The sequence below is a fragment of the Cavia porcellus genome, unplaced genomic scaffold (assembly GCF_034190915.1).
Source record: "Cavia porcellus strain 051 isolate PalLab524CR breed Dunkin Hartley unplaced genomic scaffold, mCavPor4.1 scaffold_16, whole genome shotgun sequence".
NCBI lineage: Eukaryota > Metazoa > Chordata > Mammalia > Rodentia > Caviidae > Cavia > Cavia porcellus.
This window is the reverse complement of record NW_026947499.1, coordinates 42,331,223-42,344,556: the sequence shown is the minus strand read 5'-3', so window position 1 is coordinate 42,344,556 and position 13,334 is coordinate 42,331,223. Positions and strand designations below refer to the sequence as shown.

Genomic DNA, 13,334 nt, shown 5'->3' with positions numbered 1-13,334 from the left:
ATTTTATGTTTCTTTATGATGGAAAAAGCTCAAGGTGGAGTTTCTTCTATGATTATTTTTAAAGAAGGTTGTGGAGGACCACCTGGACTGCTCTCCTTGAAAGAAGAGTATTTGGCCCTACCTCTGTGTGTTGCTATGAGCTGGCTAGGATATTTCCTTACCCCCTCAATTGGCTTTAAGCAATGCAAATGGGTATAGTCAAAGTGCAGATGTGCAGTCTCTAAAGCAATGCAACAGATGCCCAGCCTATAGCACCCGAGTAGTGTATGTAAGCTAGGCCTAGAGACTTGGCCACACTGAGATTAAGCCTCAAGAAAAGAAGATGTGACATCTCAGAGCATGAAGATAACACATCAAAGCTGAAGCACAGACGCCAAAACATTACATACTCCCTCAAACAGTGTGATGTAGACTTCTCCCTCTCTGTCTCTCTGTGTCTCTATGTCTCTCCTCCACCACCACTACCATATTGCAGAGAACTATCTTCCTACCTAGCCCAGTACTTCCCACCACTCTCACAGTCACTCATCCCAAACCACTCCCCTCTTCATGAATTAGCAAAACTCAGGTGGGCCCTGGTTTGAGGCCTTTCTTTCAGTTAGTCATCCTTCTAACTGGACTTAGGACTCCTTGGTTCCTACAACTACAAATAGGCCTTACTGTCTTTATTTTGCCATAGGGTTTCAATTATATGGGAATTCAAATCATATCATATCTCAAGATTAGAGAAAGAAAGCAATTTATATGCTTTTCTATATGGCATAACTTCAGCAAGAGTTCACTCAAGAACAGTTTTTCAAGAGGTACAATAGGCAGGCTCTTCACAGACCAGCTGCCAAGTGCATTGTGTCAATGTTCAGCTGCCAGCTCTCATCCCATTTATTCTCAAGAGACAGGACAGGTTTCCACTTCCTTGTTCATCTTCAGCTCTGAACCCAGCAGTAAAATGTATCAGGCAGCTGCTTTTCTTCTGGTTTGAATCAATCTTTACTGCAGTATGTTAGGAGTCCATCTAAAAATCACACCTACTACAATACCAAGAATTGTAATATAACTGTGCTATCAAAATGATGAGAAACTGGAGTGAATACAGCAAACCACTGAATGGACACCTTTAGGACCTATAAATTCACCCCTGTCAATTTTATTCCAATGAATCTGTTTGCCTTTGTGGTAAATTAAACACTTTCAGATATCTCAAAGTCCCTCTTGAATAAAACTCAAATACATAGCCAGTATACTGACCACCCAACAGGCACTAAGCTGTTTACTGCCAGAAAGTGCCAGTCCTGTCTTTGGTACTTAATTTGTACTCTGAAATAATTACAGATTTATAGGAAATTACAAAGATAATAACATGAGGTCCAATATGCTTGAGCTAAGTTTCTCCCAAAGGTCACAAAGTACAAGTAGTTTTTAATAATACTTTTAATGAATCTATGTTTTTATTTTACCATACATGGAACTGAAGCCAAGGGTGCTCTACCTCTGATCTACATCTCCAGCTCTTTTTATTTTTTTACTTTGACATATATTCTCACTAAGTTGCCCAAGCTGACTTTGAGTTTAGGATTCTCCTGCTTCCTCAACCTCTTGGACAGCTGGGATTAGACTGTATAGCCTTGCACCTGTTTTGACTGTCACTCATCACATGAGTCAGGGGTGGAATTTTCCATTTGTGGTTGTTAAGGTTTTGAGCTAAAATGCCCTCCATACATCTCACATTTGGAAGTAGGACCTGCTTAGGAAGAGCAGTTCCCTGCAGGTGTAACTTGAAAGGGTGTAGTCTTATCCCCAGCTCTTCACTTCTCTCTCTGCCTCCTGACTACCATGTGGTGAATAGCTTTCCACCATCAGGCCCCTCCACAATCCTACCTTAGAGGTGGCCAAACATGGACTGAACCCACTGGAAACTATGACTCCAAAACAAACTTTCCTCCTTGAAATTGTGGTGCAGGGTACTTTGTCCCAGCAATGAGAAAGTGCCTAACATAGTAGTGTCTTGTCAATGCTCAAAAAATTTCCAATTTTGGAGCATTTCAGATTCAGGGAACCATAAGCAAAAATCATTTTAAAACATTTCAACAAAATGACCCCAGTCAAGCTTGGTTTGTTCAGCCTTCCATAAGAAACAAACCTTTACTTTGCAGTATTCCTGTGTAAATTCAATGCCATCAGCAATCATGAATGCAATGGGCTACTTAGGGTTTCCTTTCTGAGATTCTAATTTAACTCTAGAATAAAAAACCAGATTACATTCAATTCTAGGTTTGTTTTATTTAATCTCTTAATTCTTTGAAAATTAACTGCTTATCTTTAGAGCATAGGATACCTTTAAAATCATATGGAACAATGCAGAGAATGAATATAGCCATATAACTCAATTTAATCTCTATTAAACACTTGCAGAGCTGGACACAATCTAAGCCAGGCCCTTTTTCTTAGTACGAGAGGCCATAGCATTGGCTATAAAAAGGAGCTGATTCATGTAGCAAGTATTTATTCAATACCAGGCAATGAAAATGCATTGAAAAACAAAAAGGGCAAAATTACCTAGCCCTGTGGAGCTCTATTTTCCCAATTTTTAAATTTTACTTTTCTGTATGAAGAGATACAAGATACAACATCTAACCAATAAAGTAAGATTCTATTCCATTTTCAGCCACCAAATCAGAACATCACAGTAAACCATCTTCCCAAGAGGTAAATTTACTCTGCATTTTTTGTTTTCTAGGTAGCTTGCCGGAGGTGTGCTGGTTTTTTAACTTTATGAACACTAAAAATATACACAAAATCAGACTAAATAGTATATTTACCTATTACACAGGTCTTCAACTCAGTCACTCTTGTTTCCTTCCCATTCTCACCCACTAAAGCTCACTTCCACAACCTCATGTTATTGTGAAGTAAATTTCAGAACTTGAATATCATCTGTAATTAAGAGGATATACCCCTAAAGGAATTCTTTCCTAATCCTAAAACAAGTATCATACTTCAAAAAATTAACCAAATATCATCAAATAGTCAATGTTCCCAACTGTCTGCACTTTTTGTTGTTGTTGTTGTTGTTGTTGTTGTTGTTAATTGTTGTTGTTCAAATCTGTATCATAGCGCAACTCTTTGTAGGCTTTTACTTTGGAATGTTGTATCCTTTATAGACCTAAGACAGAAAGCAAGGTGAATGGCTCTGAAGTTGTAGGTATAGGTCTGGGCACAAATACCAGGCCTGCCTGCCTAGATGTTAGCCATGGGTCAACAGCTCTGTGTTTTCTCCCTCCAAAACCACAGATGAGAAAAGGGAAGCATGAAGGTCCATGACCATTAGACTGCATGGATGTACAGTGCTTTGGGCAGTACCCAGTTCATAAGGAACTCAATAAATACTCTCTCTTACTCTTCAGGGACACATTAGGTTTAAATCACACAAACCTTGGGTTTGTGGCATGAGCTCTGTCACTAAATTGTTTGCTTTTCCCAGGTACACAACCTTCAGAATCCACCACAGTGATCCTGGTCATAACAACTAGGTGACACCAACTTCCCGAGGACAGACTGAAATGCCATCTCTAATGCCAGAATTAACAGGTAGGTCACCACTTTTGAGATCAGTTTATAGGGAAAGATGGGACTCGAGATATGATTAGAATAAAAGACACGGCCCTTCTGAATCCACCTAGCTCTTTCCTTTCTTTGGACTCTTGGCTGCTATATTACTGCTGTACCTGTTTGGCCCCTTGTACTTAACTGCCTTACTCAATTCATTTCAGATCACATCAATGTTATGAAAATGCAAATAGCCTTCTGGATACAGCTAATTAAGATGGCCCCTCTTTCCTTCTACGGCAGCCTGCTAGATCGACTTCACTATGAACCAGCACCTCCACCAGCAGAAAGTAGCCAAGAGGTGGCCACCCTGATCCCAACAGCAGCTGGATGATCATTTCAGAGAGGGCAATGTGGTAAAGATGGGCCACCCTCCTCTCCAGGTAGGATAAAAGACATGGACCCTCTTAGGAGAAAAATAAAAACAACCTCTGCAGCTAGCAGCAGACAGAGAGGAAATAACCTTGGGCTGGCTCTCAAAACTACTCTTCTCACTCCTTGTGGATTGAATATCCTGCACTGTACCTAAACTGTGAGTAGCAGTTACCCTGATGCTGCACTAGACGACCTTGCACCCTTAGAATGAGTCCACTAACCAATTAAGTGCAGACTCTCTGGGTGGGTGGATACGGCCCCTACCCCATAAAACAGGACATCTCCCCCATATTCAGTGGTCACCCAGCTCTGGGTCCTCTACTCTCAGAAGTGGTTAATTGTGCTACTTCTGCAATAAATTTATTTTCACTCTGCTGCAATAAATTTACCTGTGCTCTACATCGTTTCTGTCTCTTCCTCCCGTATCTATTGCTGGGGAAAGAGATAAGTCCCAGAAAGTTCAAGGGTGGGCTGGAGATGCCAGATCCACCAGATGCAACAAGTTATGGAAAGATCATGACATCTATCTTGGATACTCTGGCTTATGGGCTCTTTCTTACTCTCTGTTTCCATATCATGAAGATACTCAGGCAAGCTATGTAAAGGATCATATAGCAAAAAGTAGCTTTTCCAGCACCTACAAATGGGAACCAGGAAGCAGATTCTCCAGCTTCAGTCAAACCCTGAAATAACTGTAGCTCTGTATAATACCTGACTACAACCTTCTGAGCCCCTGGGCCAAAAGTACCAGCTAAGCTATGCCCAGACCCCAGAGCCATACAGATTATAATAAAAAAGCAAATGTGTTCTTTTAACCTCCTAAATTGGGAGTAACTTGCTATGCAGCAACTGAACAATAGTTTTATATGTATTACTTCATTTAATACTCAAATAACTTGTCCAAGTAACTAACTTTCTCGGACTCTCCATTCCCTTGATTGTTAAAGTGAAGATAAAAGTCCAAGTTATTTTATATCTAACCAAATGTGCTCATGATAAATGTCCCTCCCTGGACTCTACTTTATTAGAATGAGAGAATACCAAGGATCTCAAGAGACTGCTGCACAAATACTTCCTTGAAGTGTAGCCTACCACGTATCAGGGACAGTGCCCCAGTTATAAGGTAAACAACAGGAATGGAGGCATAAGACAAAACAGTGCCTAAACCTCAAAAAGGTGATATTAGCAACAGTGATACTGTCAAATAACAATACATATTGTGAAAAATCCTGCATACCAGTGAAGGAGTATTTTGCAAAGGGGAGTAAAAGGTTTTTCTGGAAGGTGACGAGCAAAGCAAGACCTGCATGAAGTAAACATACACCACTTCCAAGTGGGGATAATAATGATTTGGGTATGCAGGAACCTCCCAGGAAACTGTTAAAAAATGTAAATTCTGATTCAGAGAGGCTGGGGGTCTGGGACTTATCAAAATGTCCCAAGAATTTGACACTACTAAGGATTAGGTGAGAAAAGACTAAAGCAGGTCATGAATCATGACAACCCCTGGAGCCAAGACAAGAAGCACAGGTGTTATTCATGGCATAACAAGGGAAGTCAATGCAAAGTGTTATGTGGGGAAAACAGAGTAGAGGTGCGAAGAAGAGAACTAGCAGACCAGAAAAGGCCACACTCTGTGCAAGAAATGGAGGTAGCAAGGACTCAGAAGACTGGGGTGGTGGCCATGGAGACAAAAGTATGCAGATATTCATTCATCTGTAGGATTCCAGAAAGCCTTGCTAGCAACTGTTCCAGCTCCCAATCCCAAATGTGCAGACCCAAGGCTGCTAGCCACCCTGCCGTTTTCTTAAAAGCTTTTGGAAAGAAAGCAAATCAGCGAGTAGGTGGTAAGTACCTCTCACGCAGTTTCCAATGACTGCAATAATTAATGTTTGTGAGTCAAAGCAATTATGTCTGCCCCAATGTCAGAATAAACAGCCAGCAACTCCAGACACAACCACTCAAACAATAATTACTCAAAACAAAACTAGAGAACCTGTTATGTGCATTTGGTAATTTACAGTCATCATTACAGTAAGACACACCTACAGGAATTTTGGTTTCCCCAGCTAACAAAAGGTTGGCTTGAAGATGTATGCCCACAACCTAGATAGGCTTTGATTCATTTCTAACATTTAAATAGCCCTCACTTGTGCCCTTGTACTCCTTACTAGGATGCACTGAGAACATATATCACCTCTGATATTCCTGCCCAAGATGTAGGAACTGAATCTATTCAGAAGGAAACATCAAACAAACCAAATGGAGGAACATATGGCAAAATAAAATGGCTGTAATCTTCAAAAATGTAAAAGTCACAAAAGTCAAGAAGAAAAAGACTGAGCCTAAAAAAGACATAAAATTACTTGCAATAGGTCATTTTGATCTCAATCATTTTATAAGATAAGCCCTTATTGGGACAACTGATAAAAGCTGAGCATGATGTGAGGATTAGATAGATGGGAGACATGTCACTGTTGATCTAATTTTGACTGGTACTGTGACCACAAAGAAAAATGTTTTGCTTGTTGGAAATACTCACTATCATATTCAAGGTGCTAATAAGAAAATTAAAAAGCAGGCCCTGAAGCTGCTCTCAGTTAATCACATGGCATCCGCATTTTAACAAGCCTCTAGGACATTTTTGAGGATGCTAGAGTCCAGGAGCCACTCACCTATCTGTGCCTCCAGCCAAACCACAATGGTAACAAAGACCTCAACAAGAACAATAATCCTTGTATCACATTCAGAAAATAATGATGCCATGTACAGGAAGCCAGAGTATTTTTCTCTTCTTTCTAGTAGTTATTCAAATAAGATCATCAATAGCCAGGGTACTCAAGTTTCAGAAACCTAATTTCTGCCAGATTTTTTTCCCCTTTGTGGAGAAGGGTGAATGCAAGCCTGTTAAAAACTTTAGTCTTTCGTGATCTCTCCCCTGCTCCATCCTTTCCCTGTTTCTTTTCTAAATCCCATTTCATTAGCCACCTGGTAATCCCACTCAGAAAAGGATGCTGGCCTCTCCATTTGAAATTTAAAGCCAGGGAAACAGCCCAAACAACTCCAGCAACACACAAAGGAAATTAATTGCAGATGATACACACACTCAAAACATTCTGAGTACAATAGGAAAATTATTGGGTTCCAAACACAATAGCTGGAATCACGAATGTCATTTCGCTCACTCAAAACTCACATAAGTTGCTTTCCACGGTATTTGTTTGCCAAAAAGCCAGCTCTCTGTGTCATTAAAAAATGTTCGCTTTAAGATCAGACAGGCCTGATATGAATGCTTATTGTGTTTCTTTTTGACCTTAGGCATGCAACTGTAGGTCTCTGAGCCTCAGTTTATCACTTGCAAAATGAGATAATAGAAGTACTTCAGAAACTATGGAGGCACTTCAAATAACTATGTATACAAATAGAAATACACATAATGTCTGGCCTAAAAGTACTGCATATTAGCTATTATTTATCATCATTATTCATAACTTGCAATTAGGGCTCTACTATCATTATATTCCAAACCATTATATTCTTCCTCCTGGAGATCAAGGATTAGGGAAAAGCCTGGGTTTCCAGGTCAAGTATCAAACATTGAGTCTTCCTCCCCAAACAAACTCCTATGCACAGCTGCCTAAATCTCAACTCCTCAGAAATTGCTTTTCTTGTTTCCTGAGATAGGTTCAGCTTCCTCTAGAGATGCAGCATTTCCCAAACTAAATGGAAGTGAAGAAACCACTCATTGAACTCCTTCCTTGGGGAGCCGGCTCTGGATGTTCTAAGGTACACCCACATGACAGTTTACCTTTCAGAGGGTGAATGCAGATAGAGCCACTGCTGGAGACACATAAACAGAAGAACAGAAGCCGAATATTTTTTTTCAAAAGAGAATAAACTAGGGGAGAAAATATGAAATGCCAAATTGTTTCCAATAGGCTCAGGAAGAATACAGAGTAGATGTACAGAGTAATGCAGAGATTTCAGAGTTACAGACTTACAGGGGCCAGGCAGATAACCCAAAGGAGTGAAGGCCAGGGTGACATACAGTTATACATGCTATCCTATGAGTGGTCAGGGCCACGGTGAAGGAAAGCAGATGCTTGACCAAAGACGATATCCACAACTTCACCAGATTATGGACACACAGACCTGGGTCACCAGACCTGCAAACTTCTCAAGTATAGCTGCAAGGCTGGAATTCCATATGAAGCACCAAGATCTTTAAATATGGATCCACCATTCTTAAAAACATCACACACACCAAATACAGTATGAACCATGGCCTGTTCGGAGCCACCAAGGGCAAAGTCTCCTTTTGACCCTGACATTCTGGCAAGAAGCCTTGCATTCAAGGAAACCATAAGTCTGCTTCATAGTTAGTGTCTCTTTAACAGGCCAAGAAGAAATAAGCTGAAAACCCTTCAGATCGTGTTAAATGCACATAACCTGAATTGAATCATCAGAAAATAGGTGACAAACCCAAATTAAGGGATGCACCAATGAGGAATTGGCCGGAAGAAAAACGCAGAAAAAAGTCCAAGTCATGAAAAGCAGAGATGCTGTGGAAGCCTACCAAACTAAAAGATAGAGGCTAAAATGATAGAATACAGCGATGCAATGCCTGATCCTAGACCAGATCTCAGACCAGATCTCAGACCAGGAAGAGTTCTACAAGTTTAACTGGTAAAATACGAATATGGATTGTATATAATACAGCATTAATATTCAATTTTCTACATTTCTGTAATCACTCTATAGTCATAAAATGGACTATCCTTGTTCTTAGAAAAACATATGCTTGAGTACTGAGGAGTAAACCATCACATTTCCTACTAACTCTTAAATGGTTCTGTAAAAAGTCTGTTTGCATAAATAGAGACAGATAAAAAGATAAATTTCATGAGCCAGGCATGATAACACAGAGCTGTAATCCCAGCACTCGGGAAGCCAAAGCAAAAGGATTGCTGAGTTCAAGGCCAGTCTGGGCTACAAAGTGAGTTGAAGGCCAGCCCGAATTGCACAGTAAAACCCTATCTCAAAATAAATATATAAAAATAAAATATATAAAAATTTGTAAGACATCCTGTGCATGCTTACAATTCCAGCACATGTAAGACTGAGGCAAGAGGATGATAAATTGTGAGCCAGCCTGCACTTCATAGGATATTTCATCCCAGCTTGGATTTATACTGGGGGAGCAGGGGGAAGAGGAGGAGCCGCTCAAATATGGTAAAATATTAACAACTAATGGATCCATGTAAAGGACATATAGGAGTTATTCTACTATTTCTACAATTCTTAAGCAAATATAAGATTACATAAAAATAAAATGTTTAAAACAAATAAGGGAAACAGACCCTTTCAGAAAGCAAGTGCTCCTTAAAAAAACAACAAATGGATTTATTATAATGGTCTAGTGTCCACTGGTGGCAGACATGCTACAGCATGTTATCACTGAAAGTTCTAAAACATTCACCATCACTGGCCTAGACTTTAGGGCTTAAAGGATTAAGTAAAAAGCTCATAATTGGTACAGAATAGCCAGGGAAATTTGACTGATAAAAATAAACATCATGTAATAAGCATTAAGCAATAGCTGGGAATAACAAAATCCAAATACTATTATTATTTTGAAAAATATAGTGGTTCAAGGACATGTAATTCTCCTGCCTCCTTTGTGATAATTCCAGCAGGCCCACCAAGGCAAAACCTAGAAAACACTTTAAGTAGCATTTGGGAACAAGACAATACGATCTCTGTTATTATCTTCCAACATCCACACAAGGAGCAGGGAAAGGCCTAGAATGGGGATCCCTTTCTTATAAGGAATGGGCATGGACTCTGAGGACTTTCATCTGCCCTGGAGTAGTCAATAACACAGCATTTGGAAGATGAAACATGTTGCATCTGAAAACCAAGTTAAAAATTCAATTTGGTTCTATAACAAGTCACAATAGTCTCATCAAATTTCAAGGCTTTCAGGACTACAGGAAGATGTGGACTATGGATGAAGAAAAAACAAAAAAGATAGCTACAATAATTGTCTTTTGTGACCTAAAATGTTTCTTTGGCCCAACAGTCTGTTAATCTTATAATTAACTTGATAGAATCTTATAACAGAAATGGATAAATCTGATACCAGCCACCCTAAAAAAACAGGGGTGGAAGGAGAAAAAAATAATTGAGAAGTACTATGTACATTATATTCATTACCCCAAAATGAATGTAATCATTATGTATTACAAACATGTACTAATAAAAAAAGTTAACAAGCAATAAAATGTAACCTGGGAGATAAATAGTAGAGAAAAAAAAACAGAAAGGCCACTAAAGCAGGAAGACCCTCTTTGTGCATCAGAGCTACAGACTCACTTCTGCGCCGCTCTAGCTGGTCTACTTCCTTTGCTGACCAGCCAGGGAATCAGGTAGTTTTTAATTAAATTCAAGTGATTTAAAATAAGTATATTTCCCTTAAAGATATAGGTCTCTCCCCTCACCCAGATGACTTCAGAAGCTGGTGAGAGCCTTGGCCACAGCTCCCATACCTGGACAACCTTAGCAGCCAACAGGAGCATCAGCAACTCGTTACACTATATGCAGTACCTCGGTTGCCTGGCAGGAGCCTCAGCGGCCCTTGCCCCTACCCAGAGAATCTCAGCAGGTCAGTAAGAGCATGGTGAGTCCTCATCCAAGCAAGCACACGACCTCAGTGGTTTGGCAGGAGCCTTATAAAACCCTCCCCCAACTCGGAGGACCTTCACAGCAGGCAAGAGCACCGGTGAGCCTTTCTTCCATACAGAGAGGCCTGGATGGTCTGGGGAGACCACCAACAAGGCCTCCCATGACCCAGAGGAACCCAGCTGGGTCTGTGAGACCCCAAGTGACACAGCAGGATCCTAACTGGGGCACACACCATGGACAGGTGGGTATGCTGGCCAGAACCAGTCTGAAGTAACAATGTGAAGGTTGGTTCACATTAATATTTCTAAACTACTCAGCCTAGCAATAATACAGGATTTACCCAACTTGCCCTACAGGTGGAATTTAGGTGAGTAGCCCCTCCTTTACATCCCAGGACTCAGCAACTGCGTGAATGTCAGCCACACAATAGTACCCTACGACACACACAACAGACAGATGAGACTCTAGGACAGAAAAGACCAAAATCTTAACCAAGAGGTGTAAATGATAAAACAAAAAAGCAAATACAATCTCAAATTCCAAGCCCATATGGAACAAGTACAGAGACATCAAAATAGTGGACACAAAAATCACATACCTGAAATTTCTCAAAAAATAGCAAGTAAAGGAACTAATTCATGAGGCTATACAGGAAGTCAGATCAGAAATAATCTCTCAGGAAAACAAAGAAATGACAACCTTTAATGAAGGACTTGTTCAGCATACCTAGAGAAGACATAGATTTAAAAAAGTACAGGAGCATGGAAAAATGATAGAAACATTAAACGAACAAAGTAGGAAAGAAATGCAATGCATGAATCAAATTAAAAGAGATGACCAAGCAATTAAAATTTCCATTAAAAGCTGGCAAAACCACTTGAATGAAACTGAAGATAGACTTATAGACACAGCTAGCAATAAAACAAGAAAAAAATCTTAAAAATAACAAGGGATCATGAAATAAAAGTTCAACAATCCAATACAATGCAAAGAAAAACAATATAAAACTGATATGTGTCACTGAAAACACAGGAGTCATCACAAATGACATTTAAAAAAAAACTTTGCAAAAGCAATAGGAGAAAACTTCCAAGGATGGGAAAAAGAATCTAAAATAAAGAGAAGTCAGGCATACAGAACTCCAAACAGCCAGAACCAAAATAAATCTATATTTACTGAGTGTTCCATACAAGAACATCAGCATACATATTCTTCTAACTACTGCACATGGGATGTTCTCTAAAACAGACTGCATATTAGCCCAAAGACCATGCTTAAGTAAATGCAAAGGAGTTGAAATTATTCCATGCATATTATCTGACTGTAGTGCACTGAAATTGGAAATTAATGGAAAAAGAAACTGCAAAAACTACGTATACTCATGGACATTAAATAATGCCCACCTGAACAACCAATGGGTCACAGATGAAACTAAAGAAGAAATTAACAATCTATAATCCAATTAAAATGCAGATACAACATAGCAGAACCTGTGGGCTTAAAAAGGAAGTGGTCTTAAGAGGAAATATATAGCAGTGAATTCTCACATCAAGAAAACAGAATGAGCACAAATAACCTAATGCTGCACATCAAGCTTCTAGAAAAAGCTGAACATGTGAAGACCAAAGCTCATAAAAGGGAGGAAATTATATAGACTAGAGCAGAAATTAATGCAATTTACAATAAGAAAATATTACAAAGAATTAATGAATCAAACAGTTGGTTCTTTGAAAGAGTACTTGAAATTGACAACCCCATAATAAAGACCTTATCAAGAAAAGGAAAGAAAAAGGGTAAAATTACTAGAGATTCTGTGGAAATTAAGATCATCAATACCTATTTCAAAAATGTTTCATTGTATAGGCTGAAAAAGCACAGAAGAAATGGACATATTCCTAGAAACATATGAATTACAAAGTTGAATCAAGAAAATATAAAAATTTGAATAACAAAATATTAGTTACTGAAATTGAAAATAATTAAAAACTTACCAACGAAGAAAAGTCCAGATCCTGAAGAATTCACAGCTGAATTCTATAAGATTAACACCAATATTCCTCAAAATCTTTAATGAAATTGAAAGGGAAACAATTCTCCCCAGTTCATTCCTACAAGAAAGTACTATTCTGATACCAAAACCAGAGAAAGAGGGGCTGGAGGTTTAGCTCAGTGGCATAAGCACCTGCCTTGCAAGCAGGCGGTCATGAGTTCGATCCCTGGTACCGATAAAAATAAAAAAGACCAAAAAAAAAAAAAAAAAAAAAAAAACCAGAGAAAGACACAACCAAAAACAAGAACTACAGGCCAATTTACCTAATGAACATAGATGTAAATGTAATACACCACATCAACAGAGCCAAACACAAAAATCACATGATCATCTCAACAGATACAGAAAAGGCTTCTGACAAAGTCCAAAATCCAGTCATGATAAAAACCCTACAGAATAGGAACAGTCTCTACCTCAATATAATAAATGCCATCTATGACAACCCATCAGCCAACATCATACTAAACAAGCAAAAACTGAAATCTTTCAGTCTAAAATCAGGAACAAGGGGTTGGGGATTTAGCTCAGCGGCATAAGCACCTGCCTTGCAAGCAGGCAGTTGTGAGTTCGATCCCCAGTACCGATAAAAATGAAAAAGACACACACACACACAAAAAAAACA

General features: G+C 39.2%; 1 protein-coding gene across 6 annotated transcripts in view; it reads right to left on the bottom strand.

Annotated features, from left to right (window-relative positions):
• Positions 1-13,334, bottom strand: part of Snx29 (sorting nexin 29) — a 560,183-nt gene that overhangs the window by 341,829 nt on the left and 205,020 nt on the right. The gene's annotated exons all lie outside the window — the stretch shown is intronic.